Source organism: Engystomops pustulosus, chromosome 2 (genome assembly GCF_040894005.1).
Source record: "Engystomops pustulosus chromosome 2, aEngPut4.maternal, whole genome shotgun sequence".
In the NCBI taxonomy this organism is placed as follows: Eukaryota; Metazoa; Chordata; class Amphibia; order Anura; family Leptodactylidae; genus Engystomops; species Engystomops pustulosus.
The window spans coordinates 35,153,920-35,170,006 of record NC_092412.1 but is presented as its reverse complement, the minus strand read 5'-3'; the positions used below and the strand labels follow the sequence as shown (position 1 = coordinate 35,170,006).

General features: G+C 41.4%; 1 protein-coding gene across 3 annotated transcripts in view; it reads right to left on the bottom strand.

Annotated features, from left to right (window-relative positions):
- The window catches only part of ELMOD1 (ELMO domain containing 1), an 87,078-nt gene extending 72,252 nt beyond the window's left edge, over window positions 1-14,826 (bottom strand). For 2 of the 3 annotated variants that reach the window (XM_072134229.1, XM_072134231.1), the window contains exon 1: window positions 14,687-14,826. The gene's annotated coding sequence lies outside the window, so the exon portion shown is untranslated. The remainder of the gene's footprint in view (window positions 1-14,686) is intronic. The other variant, XM_072134230.1, reaches the window with a different exon arrangement.
- Window positions 14,827-16,087: the final 1,261 nt, after the last annotated feature.

The window sequence follows — 16,087 nt, the reverse complement described above, 5'->3', positions numbered from 1 at the left end:
ACCCACTTACTAATAGCCCTCCACATTCACTAATAGCCCCCAACCTACTAATAGACTTCCACATTCACTAATAGCCCCCCACTTACTACCGGTAATAGCCGCCACATTCACTAATAGCCCCCCACTTACTAATAGCCCCCCACTTACTAATAATCCCCTCATATTCAATAATAGGCACCACACTCAGTATTAGCCCCTGAATCTCACTAATAGCCCCCCACACTCAATAATAGCCCCATACTCACTAAATTGTCCCACATTCATTTATAGCCCCCCAACACTCACTAATAACCCCTCACTCTCAGTAATAATCAATACTAATACCCAGTACTGACTTATAACCCCTCACATTCAATAACAGCCCCTTCACACTCACTAATATCCCATACATTCAGTAATAGCCATCCACAGTTACTAATAGTCCTGAACACACTCGGTAATAGCCCCTAAATTACTCAAGGATAGCCCACCCCCTCAGGGATATGCCCCAAAACCTCACACATACACTATATAATAAAATAAACACACTAATACTCGTTCTTCAATTGTGATTGTCCACTTCTGCTCTACCTGGAGAAAGAGGCGCTGTGATGTCACTACATGGCGTCTCCTGCTCCAGGCTCCCATAGTAAGCTGCTTGAAGCAGGAGACAAAATGGGGCTTATTTACTAAGGTCCCGCGGCCGCATTTCCGTCGGGTTTTCCAACGTTTTCGGGGATCGCGCCACACGCGATCGGATTCTGTTGCAATCGCCCCGGCTTTCACGCAACGCAAATCGGGGGGGGGCGTCGGATGATCCGACGGTTTCGAACAACGCATGGGATTTAACATTTAAAATTGCGTCGCAAGCCATGGACTTACATGCACCGGGAAGAAGAAGGTGAACTCCGGCGGACCTGAGCGGGGAAGCAACACAAGCAGGATCTCGGGCGCACGATTTTTGTGAATCGCGGCAGCTGTGCAGGATCGTCCAACAACGCACCTCGAGGATCGCGCAGGGATGGGTAAGTAAATGTGCCCCAATGTCACCGCCTCAGAGCTCGGTACTGCTGTGTGGGTTCTGTAGTGGAGCAGGATGCTGATGGCAAGATCCAGATCCTCTGGTAGGAGGATCAAAGAGGCTACTGGGGCGTGGAGCAGCCACACCGTGTAGCCTCAGCTCCAGCTACTCCACGCCCAAGTAGTCTCTTTAGAAAATTTGCATATTCCCCCATCAAAGATTAAAAAGATGAGTAGAGTAAAGGATTAGCCCTAAAAAGGGCTATCCTTACATAAGTAAGATGTACCTACCACCAGATCTGCCTTAATAGGTAGATTAGTGGTGGGTGGTGGTAAGTTTCCTTCAAGCAATGCTAGATTTATAGACACAGAGGAATTAAATCCATCTGAACAAACGAGCAATGAAGCAAAATTATTCATTTTTAACACATGATTTGAATTTTGAGGCTCGGTAAACCACAAGCTTTACCCTGCAGCCATTTTTAAAACTGATTTACTAAAATGTCATTGCTTGGGTATAACTACTGTATTGTGATGATCAATGTTTGAGGTTTGCGTTGAAAGATACTGTACCACTAACATGTTTTTCTTGAAGACTTACCACGTGAAAAGATCAACACGGTGGATCCGGTTCACAAGCAGAGGTTAATGCAGTTGTACAGATCAAAACCACAAAAGTATGGCAGCACTTTTATGGCTTAGCAGGGTCTCTACGTTGCTTCTAAGTTCTTTCTTTTTTCTAAATCTGGTGACTAGAATGTGATGGGCTTCAGACACTCAAGGACTGGATGGCCACATGTCTGGCTCCACGATATGGGTCTTCCTTTGATAAATGTCACATGGCCACCAACAGGCCCCAAAGGAAACCTATCACCAGCATTTTCACCTCTAAAGTAACAGTACACTTTGTTAATGGGATAACTAAGTGAGACAGGGCCCTACATCAGACTTCCAAATGGTGCCCTCTTTCCCCTTAAAAAATATAAATATTTACCATATATACTCGAGTATAAGCCTAGTTTTTCAGCACAAAAAATGTGCTGAAAACCCAAACTCGGCTTATACTTGAGTAAAAAAAATTATCAAAACTCACCTTTCCGGCTTCCCCCGCTGCTGGCTATATACTGGGGCAGGGGACTGGCTATATACTGGGGCAGGGGGCTGGCTATATATTGGGGGATATGGGCTGGCAGGCTATATACTGGGGGGGGGCAGGTGCTGGCTATATACTATGGGGCAGGGTCCAGCAGGCTATATAATGGGGAGGCTGTGACCAATGCATTTCCCACCCTCAGCTTATACTTGAGTCAATAGGTTTTCCCAGGTTTTTGTTGTAAAATTAGGGGTCTCAGCTTATACTGGGGTCGGCTTATACTCGAGTACATATGGTATATGTTCATACATGTGAGTTACAGTCACATACATTTATACAATCATATATACACAATCCATTTATATACTTATATACATACAATAAACACACACCATATATACACTCACCGGCCACTTTATTAGGTACAACTGTCCAACTGCTCGTTAACACTTAATTTCTAATCAGCCAATCACATGGCGGCAACTCAGTGCATTTAGGCATGTAGACATGGTCAAGACAATCTCCTGCAGTTCAAACCGAGCCTCAGTATGGGGAAGAAAGGTGATTTGAGTGCCTTTGAACGTGGCATGGTTGTTGGTGCCAGAAGGGCTGGTCTGAGTATTTCAGAAACTGCTGATCTACTGGGATTTTCATGCACAACCATCTCTAGGGTTTACAGAGAATGGTCCGAAAATGAAAAAACATCCAGTGAGCGGCAGTTCTGTGGGCGGAAATGCCTTGTTGATGCCAGAGGTCAGAGGAGAATGGGCAGACTGGTTCAAGCTGATAGAAAGGCAACAGTGACTCAAATCGCCACCCGTTACAACCAAGATAGGCAGAAGAGCATCTCTGAACGCACAGTACGTCGAACTTTGAGGCAGATGGGCTACAGCAGCAGAAGACCACACCGGGTGCCACTCCTTTCAGCTAAGAACAGGAAACTGAGGCTACAATTTGCACAAGCTCATCGAAATTGGACAGTAGAAGATTGGAAAAACGTTGCCCGGTCTGATGAGTCTCGATTTCTGCTGCGATATTCGGATGGTAGGGTCAGAATTTGGCGTCAACAACATGAAAGCATGGATCCATCCTGCCTTGTATCAATGGTTCAGGCTGGTGGTGGTGGTGTCATGGTGTGGGGAATATTTTCTTGGCACTCTTTGGTCCCCTTGGTACCAATTGAGCATCGTTGCAACGCCACAGCCTACCTGAGTATTGTTGCTGACCATGTCCATCCCTTTATGACCACAATGTACCCAACATCTGATGGCTACTTTCAGCAGGATAATGCGCCATGTCATAAAGCTGGAATCATCTCAGACTGGTTTCTTGAACATGACAATGAGTTCACTGTACTCAAATGGCCTCCACAGTCACCAGATCTCAATCCAATAGAGCAGTGATGGCGAACCTTTTAGAGACTGGGTGCCCAAACTACAACCAAAACACACTTATTTATTGCAAAGTGCCAGCACGGCAATTTAATCAGTAATTTATTGCTACCTGTTCTACGACAACCTCCAATCATATTGGCCTCTTGAGGACAACAAAACAGTTGAAAGAAGTAGGTCAAATTTTGACTAATGTTTGACTAATGTTAGTCACTATGGTCCCCCTGTAAAGGAAGAAATGTGGAGTCTAGAGAAGCTCTAAAGATAATCCTCCATTTTCCATATGTTCCACCTCTTCCTGCTTTCCCAAGCAATCAAGAACGTGTTGCTTTAAAATAGCACTGATAGCAGCATTTCTTGAGTCTCCTGGGACTGCAGGATGATTCTTTGAGTTCTATGTTGATGGCTTGGGTGCCCAAAAAGAGGGCTCCGAGTGCCACCTCTGGCACCCGTGCCATAGGTTCGCCACCACTGCAATAGAGCATCTTTGGGATGTGGTGGAACGGGAGATTCGCATCATGGATGTGCAGCCGACAAATCTGCGGCAACTGTGTGATGCCATCATGTCAATATGGACCAAAATCTCTGAGGAATGCTTCCAGCACCTTGTTGAATCTATGGCACGAAGAAATGAGGCAGTTCTGAAGGTAAAAGGGGGTCCAACCCGTTACTAGCATGGTGTACCTAATAAAGTGGCCAGTGAGTGTAGGTACAAAACATATCCCAATTACAGCAGTTAGAATGTGTAATACAAAAGCTATCACTAAAATGTTTTTGTAAGCATTGTGCCCATAGCCTTTAAGATAAGATCCTTGGAGTATAGTACACCACCGTCATAACAAAAACTCCTTTTATGTCCAATTTTTTGCAAATAAAAAAATTGCATATAGAATACATTTTTCGAACAAAAATTAAAGGATGAAGCTGAGAACGGGCTAGAACAAAAATCAGAAACCGCAGTGCATTTCACATAAGATTCAGCGATTATATTGAGAGATTCGCAGCACTGAAGCTGCTTTGAAGATGTATCTGAGATCAATGGCCCTGGACAAAGGAGGGTCAGATGCAGTTCAAATATAATGAATGCACCACGGATAAATTGCAGATAGTCCGCCAATATGGTCCTTAGAGACCGGAACCATAAATAACAGCTTATGTCACCTGAATGCCTAGTGGGTGTGGAATGTTTCGTGACGGTTCCTGGAGGAGGTTATCCAGCCACACAGTCCTATGCTAGATATACCATACTCTTAGTATATCTCGTGCAACCTGCAGCGCAGGGCTCACAGCAACTGCTGGTTTACTTTTAACAAAAACTCTTTTTCCCTGCTGGGACCCTGAGCTGTAATCTGCGAGGAAACCTATCAGTGTTTTATGTTCCTCCTGCACCACCAAAGGTAAAATAAGACACAGCGTCTGCTGAAATCAACTGTTGTCTGTGTAATACAGGAAAGGTCCTCGGGGGGGGGGGGGGGGGGGGGGGGCGATAGAGGCCCTGCCAGTCACTCTACACAGGATGACCCTCCTTCTCTATTACTATTCTCAGAACCTCCTCAAACCTGGGGGCTCAGCCAGGGGTGAACCTAAACTCTCTGTTGCCTGAGCTATAAAACTGCACCTCTCTCCACCTCATCCAGTAGTTATATAACAAATGTTGGGAATCCAGACCTCCAGGAGGGTTCCTCCTGTGATTATGGGCATCTATAAGATGCCTGTGAGGTGTTTTGGCAGGAAGAAAGTTTTCCCGCCTGGGGCTCTTGTCACCCGGGCAGGTTGGCCTGGCAGGCAACAGCAGCTGACTTGTTGTCCCTGCGGGGGAGTTCAATTTTTTTCGTGCATTGGCTAGCAGACGGCTGGCCACATGTCTGGGTTTCTTTAAATTAAATCAACCACTAAAATAAACAAAAAAAAAAGAAATATTCACCTCTTCACCTTCATCGTGGCGCTGTCCTCCTCTAGTCTTATAATTAGCATCACGGAGCACAGGGACAAGATATCCGGCGCTCCGGGCTGCTAATTATGCACGCCTCTTGCATGACGTCACCTGGGAGAGGGAGGTGCGGACAGAATTAGCAGCTCAGAACACCGGACAAGGAGCGGAGGTGAGTATTTCTACCCTTTTTTTGAGCAAGTGACTAAACATATCTTGTATTTATTTGTTTACGAAAATAAGTTATAAAGTTTTGTCAGTTGTTTTTTTTACAGGGTTTACATTATTTAAATTAATTTCAATTTAAAGTAAGGGTTAAAGTTACAGGGTAAGGGGTAAAGTTAAGGGATAAGGTTAAAGGCCACGGCCAATATATTTTCCACTTGAGTTGTTATCAGTGTTATTTATTTAGGTAAAGATATCTGGTGTCTTTGGAGGCCTTTATAATCCCATAATTTGTTTTGCAAGTGGGTTCCCACGCAGTGTATCACAGCCATACTGCGATTGGGTGTGAAGTTGCACTATTTGTAAGTGTCAGGTCCTGTTTAGTAGCAGGTGACTGCACCCCTGATGTTGCCTCCTATCGTACTACTGGTGGGCTGCCTAAGGCGAGAGGCTCAACTTGCCTCATGGCTGGTGAACCCTTGTACTCAGCCCACAGTAATATTAACCGATCTGTGCTTGGCGTTGCCTAACTATGAAAAGGTCCTTCATGTTACAATGGTCATTCTGGAATTCATTTATATTGTTCCTTGGAGGCTCCAAAATGTGAACTTGCAAAAAAAAAAAAACTGACACAGATAAAGGAAAGCCCTACATAAATCAGGCATTGCTTATGAGATCTATTTTATAACTTTAAGACCCTGGTAGAATCCCTGCAATATGAAGCAAAGCCCCACCCCCAAGTTTACTAAGCTCCACCCACTTCAACATATATCACCCTCCCTCCATATTGCCAAAAAAAGCAGGATACTGGTTGGCCTGTTTCTGCACCCAAGCTTTACACCAATGTAACAATTCAGATTGTACAAACATTTCCACAATATTTATTACAAAAAATACTTTACTTTTTCTTGCATTAAAACATAGAATATGCAATTTTTTTAAAGGTCATGCCATATCAGTAACACCTGGATAAATTGTATACATAAGACAGTAACAAGCCGGGCTGTCTAGTGTAAAAGATAAAGAACATCTTCTGTTCTCCGGCTTAAATTCTGCATGAACCAGATAATTAAAATGCGTCTAACTGCTCCTAGGAGGAAGGTAAATTGTGTCAGTACTAAGACTCCATTTCCCCTGTTATATTTCAGCAGAAACTAGAAGCAGCCCCGACATCTTCAGAGATACAAGGTTTACTCCAAGAATTTACTAAGTGCAAAGATGATGTATAATGATAAAAATTATAGTAGATCAGAATAATGCAAAAATATATACTGTGTACTAAGTCCACATGTATACAAGAGACTAGAGCAGTACAAGTCCAAAATAGTCATCTCCTCCTTATTATGGTCAGTCCATAGTAAAACAAATTTATCTGCTCTGGGGGTGTTACCAGAGACCCTCTGTGCAGTATATTCACAAGCTGTTACAATGAGAAGAGCTTGCCCCCCCCCCCCCCACACACACACACACACACACTCACACACATTCAGAGAGGAGGAAGAGACAATGGGGTTGGGTGGGACATGTTCTGCTCAATGCAACAACCTGTGAATCTGCAGCATGGAGGGGCACTGGAAACACCCCAGGAGCCCTTCAGGTTTATTAGTTTAATTTTAAAGTTAATTTTAGAAGGAAGCAGGCCATGTATAACAAATTATACTAATGAGCGTCAACAGAGCCCTTCAGTCCTGCAGCTTCACAGACTGTTAAACTGTCCCCCCTCTTTACTCCCACCCTCCCACTGTGTGCTGCTGTCTGAGAATAGAGCAGGGAGAGGGAGGGGGAAGTGCTGAAGGAAAAGGGGAAGGGAAAGTGTAACAGCCTGTGAATCTGTAGCACAGAGGGGCTCTGGTAACAGCCACAGTCTGTTCTGACTCATTAGCATAATTATAACAGTTGATTTTAGGAGGAAGTAGGCCATGGATAACATGACAGCTGAACGCTGTCCTCCAATAATATTTAAAAGAGAGGTAAGACATATACTCTGCCTGCTTCTCAATTAATTAGCATGAATAGGACTCCTGTTTCGTGGGGAGGTCCCATCAGCCAGACCCTCACCAATCAGATTGTCATCGTCAAAGAATCTCCAAAGTACAACAAAACCCCACTTATTTATCTCAAAGTGACAACATGGTAATTTCAGCGGGTTACTTATTGATTCCTGCTTTGTCAGAGCTTTCAATCGTATTGGCCTCCTGAGGACACCAATATAGTGAAAAGAAGAAGGAGAAATTTGGATCATTTCTGTAGCTTCAATGATAATAATCTTGTAGTCCCAGGCAGCCAAGGATGTGTCGCTGGGTGACCTAGGACTGCAGGGGGAGGCCTTGAGTCCGGTGCTGGGGTGAGGACCTGGGTGCCCACAGGGAGGACTCTTAGTGCCATCTCTGTCACCCATGCCAGAGGTTCACCACCACTGTCCTATCCTGTGAATAGGCGATAACACTCAAACTAGGATGATTCCTTAAAGTTCCTGAGGTCCCCCCCAGGGAAGACATATACATCATATTATTTACCAGGCCTTAGAAATAAAACCTCTCAAGCAGGAAAGCTACATATGGTTATAAGCAAACAGATCATAGAACCAACAATAAAACATACATAAACCAATGCACTTTTACACAAAAGACATCACCGAAAATAGTTATCAGTAAATTACCGGGTAATGAGAAGCCGAAAGACTTAAGGGCACGAGAAGAAAGGCGGCCGCGCTAATTGGCAGCTGTTTAAAGGCATCCAGCGTCTTGTACAATATTGAAAGGCAAAGTCATTAACGCTTCAATTCTTATTATTGCAGCGTAGATGAAGCTGCCTGATGGTCCCTCACAGACACGTCTTCTACATGAACAGCAATGTAAATGGTTCCCTGCCAGAGGGTGCAGCCACCTGCCTATACCCATAAACCAGGGGCCTAACCCTCTAGGCCAGGATCTGGTTTCACTGCCTGATGCTACATGTGATATTAAAATATTCCATTTTTTATTGGGTTATATAATGAGTCCTAAAGCCTCCAATGCAAAATCTGTTCCAGTACCCCCAAGCGTAACATAATGGGGCACATTTACTAAGGGTCCGAACGCCGCATTTTCATCGGGTTGCACAATTTTTTTCAGTTTTGCCCTGAATTGCCCCGGGTTTTTGGCACACACGATCGGATTCTGGCGCATCGGCGTCGGCTTGCATGCGACACAAATCGGGGGTCGTGGATGTTGGACAACCTGACTGATTCAGACAGACCGCGGAAAAACAAAATTGTGTCGCAAGATCAGCACTCACATGCAGCGGGAAGAAGAAGGTGAACTCCGGCGGACCTCAGCGAGTGAAGCGACACATGCAGGAAATTGGACGCATGATCTTAGCGAATCGCAGCAGACCCGAATCCGCGTCGGACAACGCGACGGGGCGGGTAAGTAAACGTGCGCCATTATTCATTGTACTGGTCTATTTCTATAGAGAAGAGACACATTATGGGGCTCCTGGACATCTAATGTACCCCTTATATGTCTGCCAATCAACATATAATAAAGTGTATTTAGCTGGTGACAAGAATAAGCAAGATTGTGGCATATCTACCCGAAATACAATCTGCTGTCTTATAATTCATGTCCTGTCACATTAATAAACTTGTTTGATAAAGTAAAAATGATCTATTAGCCCCTATTTTACAATATCAGGACCATGGACAGTTACACTGAGATTTTGCAATTCCCAGAGAAGGACATTATCGCCACAGATCAATACTGTCATAGTTTATGAGGCTGGTGTATTCATGAGGAGAGCTCTCCACTAGCCCCTCCCTCCTAGCCCTTTAGGATGGTGCTTGTTTGCACATATATGTCAGGTGTCAATCACCGCCCTGAGCAGAGGGTTAGGCAGGAAAAGGCATCATATATAAGAAGCTGAGTTTGACTTGGACCAAGATATAACTGCTGCTCAATGTCAGTAAGCTGCCAATAACTGAATATCAGTGATGATAAAAGAACATAGAAACTTTGGTCCCATTTTTAAATTTTACTTCAATTTTGGTCCCATTTTTTAATCTTTACATGATTCTGCTGATAAAAACACAAACATACTTGGCAAAAACATGATATTCTCAGCGGTATGTGCAGTTTACGGACCATTCTTATCCTGTCATCTTTCCAAGGACAATTCCTCTGCTGATTAACTCATCTATCCCTTTAGGCCCCACCGTCCAGCAATCATTTGATCTATTGTGCTTACTCAGCATTTATGTGTGATCTGTGACATGAATGTAACCCCTATGGCATTACTTATAATATCCTCCCCACCAGACCGTAGCAGAACATCTGCAGAAGGTCCACTGTCACATGTAAGTCAAAGAACTCTAATTAGGTCATAGATGTCTCAAAGCCAAGTGCATAGAACAGCATTGATACGACTCTACAATGGAACACAGGATTGAAGGGGTTTTCCCATTTAATCCCCTAATTTTAATCTCCTAGCGATGTTTACACAATAAAGATAATTTTTAACCCCTAACTTTGCAATTGTATTCAGTTTTATTGCTGTTTTTACTCCTATCACTCCCTACTCTGGTCAGTGTAAGATCCAGCAGTGTGAACAGACACTTCATGATTCCTCTGTGCTATGAGATGCTGTGTGCTGACCAAGTGCTTAGATTATCAGGGTACAGGTTTATCTACACTTTTATTTAGCGTCTACTAATATCTGACACATAGAAAAAGAGAGATGAGACAGATCACAGTCATGAGATGGCTATAAGATACAATAACACACTCAGCTTGGCTATATCTCCTATAAAACACACAGTCGGCACTGCTATGCCCCCCGTCCCCTTTATCTTGTCTGTAGAGCTGGTGTCTCCTCTGCACACTGCTGCTGCTGGACAGGAAGTGCCTGTGTCTGTAGTGCTCTCTGCCCCCTGCCCCTCCCCCTGCAGTACAAGTAAAGCTATTCATGCCAGAGGAATCTGCCCTACCATATTCATTAGTTTATGGTCGTATCCAAGGATAACCAAAATGTAAAAAACTATTTTGAAATGAACTCAAAATGCCCATTATAAATTAATTCCATAGTGTTTTGATATATAATATGTATAGTCTTAAGGAATGTTTTTTTTATAATGTAGAGGAGTTTTAAAAAAAAAAATATTGGGAAATATTAATGTTTAAACATTTACAATCATTTATTAATATTTTATGTGTGAGCATAAAACTTTTACATTTACTTTGTATGTTGGCAAATTTTCCTCTGTTAGGCCTCATGCACATGAATGTGTAGAGGACCATTATCCGTCTGCAAACTAACGGTCCCTATTGAAGCAATATGGTGCTCAGTCAGGTTGTGGAGAGCACACATATTCTTACTACACCGTGACCATGCACAGAAAAATATAGGACATGTCCTATTTTTCAAAGTACTACGGTACTGGACGCTCACTTCTCCATGGAGATCTGCTATTTCCTGCTTAGCTCTATGCAGTGAGGAAAGGAGAAGGCAGAAGCAGTAATAAACTGGCTCTGGCTGTTTAGCAAAGGAACAGAAGAAAACACCAAAAGACTCTTGACCAGCACTGCCTGCCATCAACAGACACCGGGTGGTCGAGATGAAGTTAAAGCGAAGAAGTGGAATATTCTAGAATGGCCAAGTCATTCCCTGGTCTCAAAGAAATGAAGCCGCATTTCACTTCTTATAGACTAAACTTTAGACAGAAAGGCCACAAACCATCAGCTGCAGTAAAGACCTGGCAGGAGGAATTACAGCAATGTCTAGTGATGTCCATGAGCTCAACACTTCAGGCAGTCATTGCCAACAAAGGGTTTTCAATCAAGTATTAGGAACTTCAAATGTATCTGAACTGTTGTTCAAAATTCATTGGCCCACATTTATCAAGAAATCTGCATCAGTAACGGAGCAGGCGCATGAATGACTGGCCGCTCTGGTCATCTCCAGCGCAACAGGGATACAACGTATCCCCGTTCTTGAGATCCATGGGGGTCCCATCATTGAGACCCCCACCGAGCAAGTTAGGGCTAACTTGGTATGACTGTAGAACCCCCTTAAGTTGAATTTGTATGTAAGTCTTAGCTGGTAGATTTTGTAAGTGTAACTGGTAGACAATTTTTTTTTGGTGCCGGATCTTGAAAATTTAGGATTGTCAAGGGAACAAGATTTACCAATAAACCTTCATTATAGACGTGTTAAGGTTGATCATTGCAGCCCGAGGTTACAGTGGGAAGAGGCTGTAACTAGGGGTCGTCTGTACATCAGGTGTTCCTAAATCGGGTACTGACTGTAATCTAATGTGTTTATGGGCAGATTCTTCAATCTAAAATAATCTGATCAATTCTCCAGTATATATCAGTGTATAATACACTGATGTGATGGGTCCTCTTTGTAGATGCTCTCCTGTCTGGCTGTGATCTATTAAATCAGTATTCCCAAACAAACTATCTGAGGATAGATTTTCTAAACTAGACAAACAATTAAAGACTCCTTAACTAATGTCTTGGAAAAGTAACAGCCCTAAATACAGTGGGGCTAGGAACATCTGGCAGCAGATTTCATCCTCCTGTTAAGCACCCGCTATAGCGTTCAGTATGGCGGTGATTGCCCCTTACAGATATTTCTTGGAGCATTTGAAGAATCTGAGAGAAAGATTTCTGACAACCTAAAGGAAAGTTTCAGAGCAGCAGCTTGTGCCCCAGAGCTGTTCTTCATACTGTAATTGGAGACAGAAGTTGTTTTATTTGCCTGCTTAATTGGTATTCTCTATCTCATGGATCAGTGGATGTCCAACTGTTGGGACCCCCACCAATCACAAGAAAGAGGGTATCATTCTCATTAATCGAATAAAGCAGAAGGTCACGCATGTCTCCTGCCCCTTTATTTAATACTATGAGAGTGCCAAGCACCAATCTCTGTAATATTCGACAATCCCATAAAATGGAATGGAGCGACCAGGAGCCCCATCAGTTAGTGAGAGTGGGACCCCAGTTTTTGTGAATGGCTGGGGGTCTGTTCTTGTTATCAGTGGAGATTCCAGCAGTCAGACTTCCACTGAACAGATTGTAATCCCCTTCTTGGGGTTAGGGGATAGTAATGGGATTAGGTACAACCCCTTTAATGGCATCTTCCAACTCTTATATTGACGATACATCACCAACATCAGATTAATAAGACTTAAGGCAATACCCATCGGAACCAGAACAGCTCCATCCTCTGTGTAGTGGCAGAGCTGTGTCACTACAGCGTGTCTATCTTGCATTTGAATGAGAGCACAGTTTCTGTAACCAGTTGGAACTTTCTCTGTTGCCCACCATGTAAAACATGGAATATTGAGTTGATGGTTTGTTAATTTGTGTTATTTTTTGTATAAAAAACTCACTACTGCTCACAATCTACACCAGGCACATCTATAGTAGGTTTTCCTGTATGTGAACACCTCGATTGAGGCAGAGCAACTCAGTGGTGCCCCCCTTTGGCAACCATAGCTAGAAAAAGAGTTTACCACTCTAGTTGTGTATCCGCTTCCCATGGCATCCAGCACCCCTGCCAGTATATGTTTCTATTGGGCACTAAATTTATTAACAGTTGGCACCAATTTATGAAGGAGTCTAAAAACAAAAGCAGCACCAACAATACCCTTTCTAGATCCTTGACATCTATCTACAGGGGGGGTACAGCGCATGCTTAGACCCAGCAGGAAAGATCTCTGGTTACTGCTGTATACAGGGACAGTGTCATGTGATGTTTTGAAGATAAAGGTACAGACCAACCCCACAAAAAAACACATTCTTAGACAAGACTTCAACTGGTACAATACTAAGGCACAATATCGATCCATGCCGCCCCCTCTGCCATAAAACAATACAAGATTAATTCTTTCAACGTTGCCAAGAGAAAATTACCTATTGTCTAACCTCAGCACTGCAGCGGGGATGAAACCTGTATGTAACATGGTGGGCTAGAGAGATGGATACATTGTATTGTGAATAGAGAGATACATTTATACTCAATAGATATTAGTTTGATATATACTGTATGATATAGATAGATCTGAGATAGATAGAAGATCCACAAATAGATAGATAGATGGATAGTCAGACAGATACATGAATGCAGGAAAGTATGGAGACATAGGTAGCAAGATAAGAGCCACTGCTAGATAGATGGAGTGTTCAACAGATGGACGGGTTAATAGATATATAGATGGGGAGATAGATCAATAGATAAGATGTTAGATATGAGATAATAAGATGATAAAACAATGATAAATAGATATATAAATAGGGCATAGATGAATGATAGATAGATAGATAGATAGATAGATAGATAGATAGATAGGAGAAAGAAATGATATGATATATATAGATAAATTATATGAAACAGGTAGATACCGTAATTATAGATATATAGATATATGATAAGAGGCAGGTAGATAATAATAGATATATAGATTATGATAAGAGACAAGTATAATAAGTATAGATATATGATTAGAGAAACGTAGATAATTATAGATATATAGATAGGTGATAGATGTATGATAGATAGAAGGATAGATAGGAGAAAGATGGAAATGATAAGAGATAGATAGATACATGATAAGAGATAGGTAGGTAATAATAGATATATTGATAGGTGATAGATGTATGATAGATAGAAGGATAGATAAGAGATAGATAGATACATGATAAGAGATAGGTAGGTAATAATAGATATATTGATAGGTGATAGATGTATGATAGATAGAAGGATAGATAAGAGATAGATAGATACATGATAAGAGATAGGTAGGTAATAATAGATATATTGATAGGTGATAGATATGAAATACACAAATCTAGGGATAAATGTTGGGATAATTAGGGGAACATGCCATATACATGCTGCAGAGCCCCGGGATCTCCTCCAGGCTGCAGTATCACGATATATCACAGACGATGGATTTTTTTCTTTTCTCCAGACACTTTCCTGGGTTAACCCCTTCCTGCAGCATTGTGCACCCTGCTCTGGCATGCGGCATGGGTGCTGCAAGGTGCCAATAATACACGGCATAGCTATACCCCGTCACTATGCCCACAGCTGAGCTGTACCTGGCGCCATGCCCCGGGCTCTCACCTGGTATGATGGGAGCGGGCTCCGGGTATCAGGGCGCCATCATCCGGGGTGTCTGTCACTCAGCAGATCCTCTGCTTCTCCGCTGCACGGGCACGCGCCTCCAGCACCAGAACAACACAGGCGCGACCCCGACAAGGCGGGCCAATCAGAGCGGGGGATTGACCCATGACACGCCCACCTGCTCACCTAAGTGCCTGAGCAGAGACTGCATACAGGACAATGGGCAATTCATATGTGTCATGTGTATAGTGTTATACCTGTAATATATCATATAGCCATCAATGTATTATTATATGTGTCATGTATATAGTGTTATACCTGTAATATATCATATAGCCATCAATGTATTATTATATGTGATATATAGTGTTATACCTGTAATATATCATATAGCCATCAATGTATTATTATATGTGTTATATAGTGTTATACCTGTAATATATCATATAGCCATCAATGTATTATTATATGTGTCATGTATATAGTGTTATACCTGTAATATATCATATAGTCATCAATGTATTATTATATGTGTCATGTATATAGTGTTATACCTGTAATATATAACATAGTCATTAATGTATTATTATATGTGATATATAGTGTTATACCTGTAATATATCATATAGCCATCAATGTATTATTATATGTGATATATAGTGTTATACCTGTAATATATCATATAGCCATCAATGTATTATTATATGTGTCATGTATATAGTGTTATACCTGTTATATATCTTATAGTCATCAATGTATTATTATATGTGTTATATAGTGTTATACCTGTAATATATCATATAGCCATCAATGTATTATTATATGTGATATATAGTGTTATACCTGTAATATATAACATAGTCATCAATGTATTATTATATGTGATATATAGTGTTATACCTGTAATATATAATATAGTCATCAATGTATTATTATATGTGTTATATAGTGTTATACCTGTTATATATCTTATAGTCATCAATGTATTATTATATGTGTTATATAGTGTTATACCTGTAATATATCATATAGTCATCAATGTATTATTATATGTGATATATAGTGTTATACCTGTAATATATAACATAGTCATCAATGTATTATTATATGTGTTATATAGTGTTATACCTGTTATATATCTTATAGTCATCAATGTATTATTATATATGTGTTATATAGTGTTATACCTGTAATATATCTTATAGTCATCAATGTATTATTATATATGTGATATATAGTGTTATACCTGTAATATATAATATAGTCATCAATGTATTATTATATGTGATATATAGTGTTATACCTGTAATATATAACATAGTCATCAATGTATTATTATATATGTGTTATATAGTGTTATACCTGTTATATATCTTATAGTCATCAATGTATTATTATATA